The sequence below is a fragment of the Podarcis liolepis genome, assembly GCF_965112155.1.
Source record: "Podarcis liolepis genome assembly, chromosome: 2".
Classification (NCBI taxonomy): domain Eukaryota; kingdom Metazoa; phylum Chordata; class Lepidosauria; order Squamata; family Lacertidae; genus Podarcis; species Podarcis liolepis.
The window spans coordinates 28,261,520-28,275,497 of record NC_139555.1 but is presented as its reverse complement, the minus strand read 5'-3'; positions in this window follow the sequence as shown (position 1 = coordinate 28,275,497).

Here is a 13,978-nt window from a genome sequence, read left to right as displayed (position 1 = left end):
CCCATCATTCTTGGCAGTTGTCTACTCTACGCTGCCTGAGGGTGGGAATTGCAGTTGAAATTCCTGGACTGCTGGAGGACACCACACTAGGGAGTGCTAATGTGGCTACACCCTCTCTAACCCTCTAACTAAGAAGCAATAAAAGGGTAAAAGTAAAGGACCCCTGGACGGGTAAGATAAAGGTAAAGGGACCCCTGACCATTAGGTCCAGTCGCGGATGACTCTGGGGTTGCGGCGCTCATCTCGCTTTACTGGCCGAGGGAGCTGGCATACAGCTTCCGGGTCATGTGGCCAGCATGACTAAGCCACTTCTAGCGAACCAGAGCAGCGCATGGAAACACTGTTTACCTTCCCGCCGGAGCTGTACCTATTTATCTACTTGCACTTTGACATGCTTTCGAACTGCTAGGTTGGCAGGAGCAGGGACCGAGCAATGGGAGCTCACCCCATCATGGGAATTTGAACCGCTGACCTTCTGATTGGCAAGTCCTAGGCTCTGTGGTTTAACCCACAGCGCCACCGGGTAAAAGTAAAGGACCCCTGGACGGGTAAATCCAGTCAAAGGCAACTATGGGGTTGTGGCGCTCATCTCATTTTCAGGCCAAGGGAGCCGGCGTTGGTCCACTGACAGCTTTCTGGGTCATGTGGCCAGCATGACTAAACCACTTCTGGTGCAACGGGACACTGTGATAGAAACCAGAGTGCATGGACACCCTGTTTACCTTCCCACCGCAGTGGTACCTATTATCTACTTGCACTGGCATGCTTTCAAACTGCTAGGTTGGCAGGAGCTGGAACAGAGCAACAGGAGCTCACCCCATCATGGGGATTCAAACCGCTGCAATCTTCTGATTAGCAAGCCCAAGAGGCTCAGAAGTAAGTCCCAAGGAGTTCAGTGCAACATGCTCCCGGGAAAGTAGTGGCTATAGGACCTCCACTGCTGAACTAGAACCATGGACCTCATGAAGCAGGACTCTTTTCCTGTGTCCTTAAGAACTACAGCCTAAGCCCCCAGCTGCCCAGGACACTCAGTGACAATGGCTGAGTTGGAGAGGGGTCCTGTTTCTGGCCATAGCCCCTTCTGGCCACTGTGCTTGCTGAGTATTGCCTTGTGTAAATATCACTAGGTGTTTAGCAGTGAACTGATGGACTGATAGAGGAGCTTTGCACTTGCCATCTCAAAGTAAACAGAAGCTGCCGCTCAGTGCGGGAAGGCTGGAAAACCACCGGCAATGAAAGAAAGACCCCACCCTCTCAATTCCTGCCCCTCCCTCCCTGCTCTCTCTCTCTCTCTCCCCCCACCGCACACCTGCAAGCTCAGGTAAAGAGGTTTCTTTGGGTGCCTGTGGGAAACAGACAGTTGGAATCATAATGCAGCACCCAGAGCAATATTTTTAGATGCCTCGTGACTGATGATTGTGCAAAGAGGAGGCACAGCAAATAAAAACAGAATAAACCCATTGATATTTTGTGGATGTCGGTGCACCCATTTGTCTAGACATCCTGTTAATTTGCTGGGCTGTGTAACTATGACTGTGCAGAAAAAGTTTAATCTTTCAGCGGAGAATATTCTATCGAGTGATATACTTACTGTAAGGAAATTAACAATGGGACAACAAAAATGGACCCTACGCGCCCCAAATGGTGGACAAGAGATTGATTTTGATGAATTGGAAGAATAAAGATATGACACAGCGGGTGGCTCTGTGGGTTAAACCACAGAGCCTAGGACTTGCCGATCAGAAGGTCGGCGGTTCAAATCCCCGCGACGGGGTGAGCTCCCGTTGCTCGGTCCCTGCTCCTGCCAACCTAGCACTTCGAAAGCACGTCAAAGTGCAAGTAGATAAATAGGCACCGCTCCGGCGGGAAGGTAAACAGCGTTTCCGTGCGCTGCTCTGGTTCGCCAGAAGCGGCTTAGTCACGCTGGCCACATGACCCGGGAGCTGTATGCCGGCTCTCTTGGCCAATAAAGCGAGATGAGCGCCGCAACCCCAAAGTCGGTCACGACTGGACCTAATGGTCAGGGGTCCCTTTACCTTTACCCTTTAACCAATGCATTGACAGCAGGACGTCACTCGCAACCTATGAACAGACTGCTAGCATTGGAAGATGGACCATAAATGTAGCACAGATCCTGTAGCAAGAAAAGTCAGCGGCTTTGACTGAAGCAATCGGAAGACCATCGGCTGAGTCATTCACTCTTCTGTGCAAATGAATCACCTTATGTAAATCATTTTCAAGACAATTTGCCTCTGACGCTTAGCGCTCACAGGTGGAGAATGGCAACATCAGCATACGGAGGAAAAGTGCTAAGCAGTTAGTTCATGGGTAGGCAAACTAAGGCCCGGGGGCTGGATCCGGCCCAATTGCCTTCTAAATCTGGCCCACGGACGGTCCGGGAATCAGCGTGTTTTTACATGTGTCCTTTTATTTAAAATGCATCTCTGGGTTATTTGTGGGGCATAGGAATTCATTCATTCCCCCCCTCCAAAATATAGTCTGGCCCCTCACAAGGTCTGAGGGACAGTGGACCGGCCCCCTGCTGAAAGTTAGCTGATCCCTGAGCTAGTTGCATATAACTGCCCACCTCAGACAGAGGGCCAATAGAGAAAAGCTTCTAGAAGCAGACATTCTGAACAGGAAGCAGTTGGCTGTGTGAAAACAGCGCAGCTTGGCTCCCGCTTGTCTGAACAAAGTCTTTTTTAAAAACCCCAATAAAAAACAAAAACTTTTTTACAAGTATTTTGTACCAGTTGTCCATCATATATATTCCCAGTGATGGTCCTGATGAGTCTTGCCCTTTGCAGGATCTCACCCACAGGAAGCACACCTATTCCTGCCAGCCACCGCTAATTGTCCAAGGCCCTAGCGCTGTTCCTTCCCTTACCGCTTAGCTTCCCCATCCATCCATCCACCCATCCATTCATTCCCTCTCTCCCTCCCTCCTTTCTCCTTTATGGCTGCCTGCGTTGCCTCAGCAAGCTGTTGTTTTTCACGCTGGCGGTTAAATGAGCCATTGGCAGATGGCCTGTCAAACAATTAACCTACCAAATGGCAGGCAGTGCCGAGCACCATCGCGGGTACTAATCCAAGAATCCATATTTGCCCAGTTTGGCAGCCTTACTTAGCGGTAGATAGTGGTGCGTTCAGGGTCACAGTGCAGCCGTTCTTTGCACCTAAAAAGGCCAAGAGGTGACTTTGCTTTTTGTCCCCGTATCTTTCTGAAATCACATCTCTATCTTCTCAGTTCAGAACACTCGGCTCCTTTCCAGGGGAGTCACTACCCCCCCCCACACAAAATATTGTCTATACTAGGGAACTTGTTCCTATGCAGAGTAGGTGGATAATGGATTTCAAGCCTCAGTATGGCATACTAGAAAGGGGCAATTTTATTACAAAGGAAGACAGATTTGAAGGAGGATTGTTCTACCTGCTGTAGCAGACCCTCTAAGGGTCCCTGTTTAACAGAGACACAACCAGATTTACTGAAGATGCCCCAGTTTCTGATTTGATAATGCAGTGCCCCATTTTTCCTTAGGGTGTCTCTATTTTCATTGGAGAAAAGTCGGAGGGTATAGTAGGATGTCCTCAGTTTCATTGGAGAAATGTTGGAGGGCATGGCGTTATGTGACCTCGAGCCAAGGGGTCACATAACCTTTTGAAGACATCTGAAGGCAGCTCTGCATAGGGAAGGTTTTTTTAAATGTTTAATGTTTCTTCTTCTTCTTCATAAGAAGAAGAAGAAGAAGAAGAAGAAGAAGAAGAAGAAGAGGAGGAGGAGGAGGAGGAGGAGGAGGAGGAGGAGGAGGAGGAGTTTGGATTTGATATCCCGCTTTATCACTACCTGAAGGAGTCTCAAAGCGGCTAACATTCTCCTTTCCCTTCCTCCCCCACAACAAACACTCTGTGAGGTGAGTGGGGCTGAGAGACTTCAGAGAAGTGTGACTGGCCCAAGGTCACCCAGCAGCTGCATGTGGAGGAGCGGGGACGCGAACCCGGTTCCCCAGATTACGAGTCTACCACTCTTAACCACTATTTATACTCCACCCTCCCTGGCCATAGCCGGGCTCAGGGTGGCTAACACCAGTAAAATTACAAATATATATATACAATTTAAAATACAGATTAAAATATAATTTAAAATGCAGCCTCATTTTAATAGTAGCCCATAGCTCAAAACCATAAGGGGAGGGAAACATAAGGGTCAGACTGAGTCCAAACCAAAGGCCAGGCCTTATGTTTTTATATGTGTTGTAAGCCTCCCAGAATGGCTGGGGCAGCCCAGTCAGATGGATGGGCTATAAATAACACTATTGTTATTGTTAGTCGTCGTCGTCGTATTGAACAGGACATCCCTATTTTATTGAAGAAATGTTGGAGAGTATGCTTTGGCCCAGGAGAAAGAGGTGCCTCTTTTTTCATTTGACATGGCATCATTGCTCTTGGCACTCAGGAGTGCTCCTTCCTGTTTTCACCTACTAAGATTGCATAGTGATGGTGCCACACTAGAGGGAAAAGATGCCCTTTTAGAAGTAAGCAGATGGAGTTGGGGAGCTCCTCTCACCATTGCAGCAAAGGACTGGGAGGAGAGGTGGGCGGGAAGCTGTGTTTTTCCACCCATTGCCACATGTGGCTAGAGGGTATATGGTCACACTGTTAGGCTAAATACAAAGGAAGGAATGGGAGGGGAGTCATGTCACTCACCGCTAGTGATGTTGCAGGCGCTGCATAACAGAGACCGATGACACTTCCACAATCACATTTGTCCCATTTAATTTATATATTTTTAAACTGTTGCTATATCTGTATTGTCCCTGTTATACCTAATTGCATATTCAAATGTATCCCTATCGTGTTTTATGACTTCCTTGATATTGTATGTGGGCTGGAACTGGTCCGTGACCGAAATAATAAAATTCATTCACTTGACCCACTGTAGCAAGGGGATGTGATCGCTTGCTTGGGCGTTCGTGTGGAATCATCTAATTTTCATCAGCAATAAATGTTTTAGTTTGAGGGTTGGGGAAATGTGATACCCTTCCCAAGGGAATGGAACTTCGGAGAAGACACCTATAATCCCTGCTACAAATGCATTTTAACAAATCTGTGCGTTTTTATGCACACACCCCCTTCAAATGTTCACATTATTTGGTTGCAGAACTGCATCACAACATTTGGAGAGGTGCGAATTTCAAAGGATGGACGGTGTTTCGGAAGACGCAAATTATGTAGGCTTGCGTTCAATCTGAACTGAGCTGAGTTTCTCCTCCCTCTCTAGCAAAGGCTGGCACTGGTCACGAGCTGTTGGCATGCCCAGTGCTGAGACACAGGTCAAGGGCTCTTCCACCCCTCCCACTGTGAGACACAATAGAAGCTTTGCATTGCCAGTTTGAAGAGTGGACACTGTTATCAAGACGGGGGAGTGAACTTTGGGGGAGAAGAGTTCTTCCTTTAATGCACTCCTGCACCTCGCCATGCAAGAGAATGAAATGAAATGAAATCGCTCAGGCAGTGGACCTCTCTCTCTCTCTCTCTGCATAGGCGTTTTCTATCTGAAATGAACAAGGGCAGTGGATTGAAAAGGCTGGATCTGCAGCTTATTCATGTGGCCACCAGGAGACACTCTTAGTCAAGAAACGAATTGCATGAAGTCTTATTCTCTGGCCTCTTCAGAAGCAAAATGAAGAGAGAACCATCCACCCCCATTCCTGATCGATAAGGCTGAAATGATCTTGATTATAAGGATTCTATAAGCGCTCTCTCTCTCTCTCTCTCTTTCTCTGTGTGTGTGTGTGTGTGTAGGTTTGCGGCCACAGCCAATCAAACTTTGTAAGGTCTAGTTTTAAGGATGATGCGTGTTGCTGGAAAGAATAAACGTAAATTTGATTAGCAGGCTATTTTTAAGTGGATTAAAATTTTGTTTTAAATATTTGATTAGATTACACACCTGGTGTTTGCTGCAGTGTAGCTACTTAAGAGCACTTAAACCAGATTACGTACCCTTTTATGCACTTAAAAGCCCATGCAGTCCCAGCATGGGTAGAAATATTTGTTCAACTTTTCAAATGCGTGCTTGTTGATGAAGTAGGGGGAACTGTTTCTGCTGGTGACTATGCACACAGATTATTTTGAGCAGGGTGTGTGTGTGAAGCCAATGTCCCAGATGAATCAACATGCCCACTGGTCAGCCCAGGACCTCCATACATAGGCGCCGACTCCATGGGGCTTGAGGGGGCCCGAGCCCCCTCAAAAATTCGTTTGGGGGGGCTCAGCCCCCCCAATAATCTCCGGCGCCCCTCCAGCAGAGCGCCATCGCCGCCCCTCCCCCAGCCCAAAATGCACAGGGTCGGGCTGCATGCCTCCTGCCCTCCCTCCCGAGCAAAAGCTCCACCTTCGGAGCTGATTAATAGGAGCAGCACGCTCTCCCCTATTCGCTCACGAGGAGGCGGCGCCACTTTATTTGCATATTCATGAGCTTATTTATTATTCATGAGCTTTCCCGGGCCCCCCCAATATTTTTTATAAGTCCGCGTCCCTGCCTCCATAAGAACCGGCCAGGTTTGCTCCCCAGCGAAGTCACTTTGGTGCTGCTAACACAGCGGTTTGACTTCATACCTGGAGGTGCACTCTATTGTCTCTGGAGACGGATGCCACCAACAACACCTTTGTCGTTCTGTGTATTCCCTCTGCACAGGAAAATGCCACCTATGGGCCATCAGAGCTGTTGTCCAGAATTATTTTTGTTCCCCTGCCTAGGAGTTACTTCCCTCCTCCTATGGATTTATGGAGCCAATAGCCCCACTCTCCACGCTCCCATGAATCTGCTACCGTGCCGTGCATCAGAGCGGCCAATACCATCGCTCCAAGAACCCCACTCTCCTCCTTATCGCCAGCTTTTTACATCCCATCTGTGTCTTTCCAAGCATAATTCTGCCTGTGCCGCCGCTTCTCTCCCCGAGAAATAATAGCCCTGAGTCAACAAAGCAAGTGCAGCTAATGGTGAGTAAACACACTCTAAATTTCCTGGGATCAATATGAAGTGGCTCTCGTAGAAGGCCCTGGTACTGGTTTTAGGATGCTGCCGCAATTGTGAGCTGAACATGTGGTCCTAGGAAACATGGACCATGTTTGCTTATCAGTAACATCATTGGTTTGGCGATTCAGGGCTATTAGCCTCTTGTTGGATGAAGAGAAGCACAGAGGATAAAGAAGGACTGCAGCAGAGCCTAACAGGAGCAGACATGAGAGACTCTAGGGGTGACAGAAGGAGGCGCCTAGGAGAGCCTCCTTGCACCCTTCCTGTGCACAACAGCCTTGTAAGGTGGGACAGTTGCAACTTGATGATCTGGTCATCGCTGCCGCCACCAGTCCCTTTCAAACTTGCAGCCTCAGACCAGAGCTGTAGCTAGCCCCTGGCAGAACTGTCCAGATTGCGCCCCCTGGCCACTGACAAATTAGCTCTTCTTTCCACCTCTCCTCCACCACCACCCCATTCAATTCACCCTCTACAGTGGCACCTCGGGTTACAGGCGCTTCAGGTTACAGACACTTCAGGTTACAGACTCCGCTAACCCAGAAATAGTACCTTTCTGGAACTTTGCTTCAGGATGAGAACAGAAATCACACGGCGGCAGCGGGAGGCCCCATTAGCTAAAGTGGTACCTCAGGTTAAGAACAGTTTCAGGTTAAGAACGGACCTCCAGAACGAATTAAGTTCTTAACCCGAGGTACCACTGTATTTAATACATTTTCTTATGAGGCAATAATCAATCTTTTTATTTATAGACATATTTATGGACATTTTTAAAGCCGATTTTGCACGCCCCCTCGCCTGCGCCCCTGGCGGGGGCCCACCTCCATACCCCCTAGCTACAGCCATGCCCCAGACAAGAAGGGACTCTAGGGTGCAAACAGGGCCATAAATAACTGCCCCAATGCCATCATGAACCCCCCTTCCCTTTTTAAAAGGCTGTCTCAAACACCACAACAGCGCAGAGAGTTACACTTAAGATGTACGCTTGCCTCTGCCATCTGGGCCGGATTGAAGAGGAATCGGCAATAACTGTGTCAGTAAGCAAACATCTGGAAGCTCAGTGTCTAAATCCGCAAAGGATACCCGGAAATAGCAGTCCCTGCCACCACCATCACCGTAGGGATTTAAACCTACGTGTGATAATTTCCTGCACTGTTTATAGTCCCAGAAGGCAAGCGCTTGAATGCTGCCACACCAATTCCTCTGCCTCAGGTCCCCACAGTATTGCCTTTTGACCTTGGTCAGCTAGAATCAGGGAACAGGAGGGCCTGGGCAAATGACCAGAGCCAACAGCCTTTTGGGCAGGGCAGCGGGAGAGAATGATATTCCCTGTGACTGAATCTGCCCTGGCAGTTAATTCACGTTTTGACTCAGGGATGCAATAGTATGTCAAGGGCAGGACCATATTTCCCATCAGCTGCGGCATCCACAGGGGTTCACTTCCTTTAGCGCTCAGCTTTCATTATTTTGTTCTTAAAAACACACACACACACAGACAATTCCTTAGCTCTTTTATTTGTCAAAATATAAGGGAAAGTGTGCAGGTGATATTAAGTAGTCAATGTGCTCCATGCTTTCATGTACTCTGGCCAACCAGTGCAAAGGCACTAGGCTTCTGCCTGTGGCTCCCTGTCCCTTCTGCATTAGGTAATGTCCAATTGGGACATGGGTGGCGCTGTGGGTTAAACCACAGAGCCTAGGGCTTGCTGATCAGAAGGTTGGTGGTTTGAATCCCCGCGACGGGGTGAGCTCCCGTTGCTCGGTCCCTGCTCCTGCCAACCTAGCAGTTCGAAAGCATGTCAAAGTGCAAGTAGATAAATAGGTACCGCTCCGGCGGGAAGGTAAACGGCGTTTCCGTGCACTGCTCTGGTTCACTAGAAGTGGCTTAGTCATGCTGGCCGCATGACCCGGAAGCTGTACGCTGGCTTCCTCGGCTTATAGAGTGAGATGAGCGCCGCAACCCCAGAGTCGTCCGCGACTGGACCTAACGGTTAGGGGTACCTTTACCTTTACCTTTAATTGCCTTGGCAGCAACATATCTCTGTGGATCTAAAGGGCATATGTGCCTTTTGTTTTTCTGGCTGTGCAAGTTGCACCAAAGAGCTCAAAAAAGGCACAAGGTTATGCTTGGGAAAAGGGCAGTGGGCATTGACTGAGATTTGCACAGGGAACAAAAGGTACCAGAGCTATGACAATACCCTCCAACATTTCTCCAACAGGGATGTCCTATTCAAATAATAATAATAATAATAATAATAATAATAATAATAATAATAATAAATAGTATTTATATCCCGCCCATCTGACTGGGTTGCTGCTCTGGGTGACTTCCAACACATATAAAACATAATAAAACATTACACATAAAAAACTTCCCTATACAGGGCTGCCTTTAGATGTCTTCTAAAAGTTGTACAGTTGCTTATCTCCTTGGCTCGGGAGGGGTGGTCACATAACTTCCTACCCTCCAACACAGGCATGGGCAAGCTCTGGCCCTCCAGATGTTTGGGACTACAATTTCCATCATTCCTGACCACTGGTCCTGTTAGCTAGGGATGATGGGAATTGTAGTCCCAAACATCTGGAGGGCCAAAGTTTGCCTATGCCTGCTCCAACATTTCTCCAATAAAAATAGGGACACCTTAAGGAAAAGCGGGACGTTCCAGGATCCAATCAGAAACTGGGGCGGCTTCTGTAAATCTGGGGCTGTCCCTGGAAAATAGGGACACTTGGAGGGTCTGCTATGAATTATTAAGAACTTGGGTGGCATATCTGCCCTGAGCGTGTGGCCATGTAGGAGTGATAGGAAAGTTGTACTGAGAGCACTGGAGAGTTGTGAACAAGTCATGGGCCGGATCCTTCCTTCCAGCTATCCTGCTGTGGGTGAGAATTCCATCACCATGTCCTCTTGCCAGCGGGAGTCACATTGACACTTCTACTCCCTGTGTGTATCTCTGTGCGCATTGTCTCATTCCCACCTAGTGCCACCCCTGCCCCAGGGCCACGCTCCGGCAGACTCGATGACCTTCATTCATGCCGCATCCAGTTTGGTCACAGCTGGAGGAATATTAGCCTGTTCCCATTTATTGAGTAGCTGTCTGGACTGATGGGATTTATGCTGGCATCTGCTTTTTGTATTAAGCAGGCAAGTGAAGTGTAAACTCTCCCACCCGCCTGAGCACAAGCCTTTCATGTCTGGCCTTGCTGCTTCATGGAAACCCCTTTCTGCGAAGCCTGTGACATGCCTTTCCCTTCCAGGGTCAACCAGCCGAGTTATTTTCACAAAGAGAAGCAAACAAACAACAACAACAACAACAATTATACGCCACCCATCTGACTGGGTTGCCCCAGCCATTCTGGGCAGCTTCCAACAAATTAAAACAGACCACAAACATTAAAAACTTCCCTATACAGTGGTACCTCGGATTACAGACGCTTCAGGTTACAGACTCTGCTAACCCAGAAATAGTACCTCGGGTTAAGAACTTTGCTTCAGGATGAGAACAGAAATCACGCAGCAGCGGAACGGCAGCAGTGACACAGCAGCAGTGAGAGGCCCCATTAGCTAAAGTGGTGCTTCAGGTTAAGAACAGTTTCAGGTTAAGAATGGACCTCCAGAATGAATTAAGTTCTTAACCCGAGGTACCACTGTACAGGACTGCCGTCAGATGTCTTCTAAAAGACAAATAGTTATTTATTTCCTGGACATCTGATGTCAGTGGGCAGGCATCACTATCGAGAAGGCCCTCTGCCTGGTTCCCTGTAGCCTTGCTTCTCGCCATCAGAGAACTGCTAGAAGGCACTGGATCTTAGTGTCCAGGCTGAACGATGCAGGTGGAGATTCTCCTTCAGGTATACCGGGCTGAAGCCATTTAGGGCTTTAAAGGTCAGCACCAAATCGACACCATGGCTGACCAAATTAACCTTACACACATGTATATTTATTGTTTGTTTTATTGTTTTATTCATTACATTCACAGTGGTATTGAGGGCACAAGGAGGGCTGCAAATTCTCAAAAAGGCATCTTTTCAAATAGGGCTTTGCGTCTTCTAAGCTTGATTGGGTGGTCCAATATGGACTCTTCACCTGAAAAACCTGAGCTGCCACACTCCCAAACTGGCTGTTTGACAACATTTCCTCATACTCATCCAAATTGTCTAGTAGATTCTGGGCCATCAAATCATGTGGGCATCTATATGAAACTAGGGCTCTGTGGGCCAAGTCATGATGCACTCAGGTCTACAGCAGGCTGGCAGCATCTTTCGCAGAATTGCAAGCCACTATGTGTCTGCTAGGATGCAGCAATAAAACACCAGGCTTTCCTTGGTTGCTGGTGGTGGTAGTGACTTGTAATCCATTTCCTTCCCTTCTTCTTCCGCATGACTATCTGAAATACAGTACCATCACATCTATGGGACGCGGGTGGCGCTGTGCGTAAAACCTCAGTGCCTAGGGCTTGCCGATCGTATGGTCGGCGGTTCGAATCCCCGCGGCGGGGTGAGCTCCCGTCTTTCGGTCCCAGCTCCTGCCCACCTAGCAGTTTGAAAGCACCCCGAAGTGCAAGTAGATAAATAGGTACTGCTCCGGCGGGAAGGTAAACGGCGTTTCCGTGTGCTGCGCTGGCTCGCCAGAGCAGCTTCGTCACGCTGGCCACGTGACCCGGAAGTGTCTCAGGACAGCGCTGGCTCCCGGCCTCTTAAGTGAGATGGGCGCACAACCCTAGAGTCGGACACGACTGGCCCGTACGGGCAGGGGTAGCTTTACCTTTACCTTTACCATCACATCTTACACATGTTTAACTTGCACAATTTCAATCAGGTACAGTTGAAAGCAGGCTGGTTGAAAGTGCGCAAGTTAAATCCAAGCAAGGTGGAGAGCTTAAAAGCTCTTTTTGCCCAGCAAAACAGAGAGCTTAAATACTGGGAAACCCAAGCAGATCCAGCGTGGGAAAAAAGCTCCCTGCTTTGCTTGATGGGCATAGGCTCCAGCAGAACTGGGGATTCTTTCTTTTCTTTTTTTAGTATATAATTTTTATTAAATTTTCTGTTTTACAATGTGAAATACTAATTTTACATCCTTAAGATAACATTGACTTCCCTTCTTCTCTTTCCATGGTTCATTTTACATATCATAAATCTCTGCATATTTTACAAAAACTATGCCATTCAGTATTCCATTACTGCATCCATCAAAACTTATTTACACTGTTGAATTTATCTTGATGCTGCCAGCGTTTTCAGCTGTACACAATTATTTCCCAAATATTCAATAAACATTTTCCAGTCTTCTTTAAACGTATGCTCTTCTTGTTCTCTTATTCTACACGTTAAGTCTGCAAGTTGCGCATATTCTGTCAACTTAAGTTGCCATTCTTCTTTCATTGGGACCTCGCTCGTTTTCTATTTTGGGGCTAATGAAACACAGGGCGCAGTATGACCTTTTTTTTGACACCTGGGAATTTCAGTCTGAATTATCTGAATTATCCCCAACAGAAAGGACTCTGGTTTTTTTTTTTTTTTGAGGGGGGGGGAAAGTACTTTTAAACATTTTTTCCAATTCATTATGGATCATTTCCCAATACTCTTTTACCCTTTTGAACTGGGGGTTCTTTCTCTCTCCTGCTCACCCACTATTTTTAATATATATATATATATATTATTAGTTTTTTAACATAACATTTTCAACAATTATTGAACATACTTTTATATCTTATATACTTTTTTTTGACTTCCATCCATCACCTCTAAAATTTTTTCAATCTTTTCACTTAATTTACATTTCTTACTTTCACTATTACATTTAAATAACATAACTAGTATCTCTCTTCTTTCTCTTCTTTGCAATATTTCATATATTTCTCCTTACAAAACTTCTTGTAGTCCTACTAGCGTAATTTGTTGATTACAGTTGCTCTTCAAATAGTTCATATATTTATTCCAATCTTCTGTAAATCTCTGGTCCCACAGGTTTCGAATCCTTCCTGTCATTTTATCCAGTTCTGTGTAATCCATTAATTTTATCTGCCATTCTTCTTTCGTCGGTATTTCTTCTTGCTTCCATTTCTGGGCCAACAATACTTTTGCCGCTGTTGTTGAGTATAGAAGCAATTTAGCATCCTGTCTATTAATATCCTCACTTATAATACCAAGTAAAAATGCTTCTGGTTTTTTAAAAAATGTATATTTCAACATCTTTTTCATCTCATTATATATCATTTCCCAGAAGTTTTTTACTTTCTTACATTCCCACCACATATGATAAAATGTTCCTAACCTGCTCACCCACTAGCTGTGGGCGGCTCCAGGAGTTTGAGGAGACACGATTCTCATGTGTACGAGAAACCCTTGGAACTGAATGCCCGTGTGAGATGCAATCATACTGTACCCTTGGAGAAACATGCTGCTTACCTGAGAGAAGCCTTGCTTACCTGGGAGAAACATGCTGCTCACTCATGGGCAGGACCTAACAATGAACATGTCTTCCTCCAAATCAAATGTCAGAAAATACAGTGATTCATGCTTAAACAAGCTGAGTTTGGGTTGAAGGTGTTCTGACTCTCGTAACACTCCTCATGTCTCATGGTAAGCCTGCGGTATAAAGAAGGCCTATTTTGTCCCGCAGGACTAACGCAACCTTCAAAAAGTTTGGGAGGAGGAAGGGATATTATGGGCTGTCCCGTGAATCCGCTGGATGAAATAGCGGAAGAACGTTGCCTCAGGAGAGTGAGGAAAATTCTCAGGGATGATTCACACCCTGGCCGGCACTTTCTTGATCTCCTGCCCTCGGGTAGAAGATATAGAAGCAGGATTAGTCGCATCAACAGGGTAAAGAACAGCTTCTATCCGTGGGCTGTTAGGCTGCTGAATGAAAAGATAACAACAGGGCAACTATCTTTTGGGTTTGGTGTGTGTGTGTCAGTAAACGAGGGGAATTAAGACTAAGAG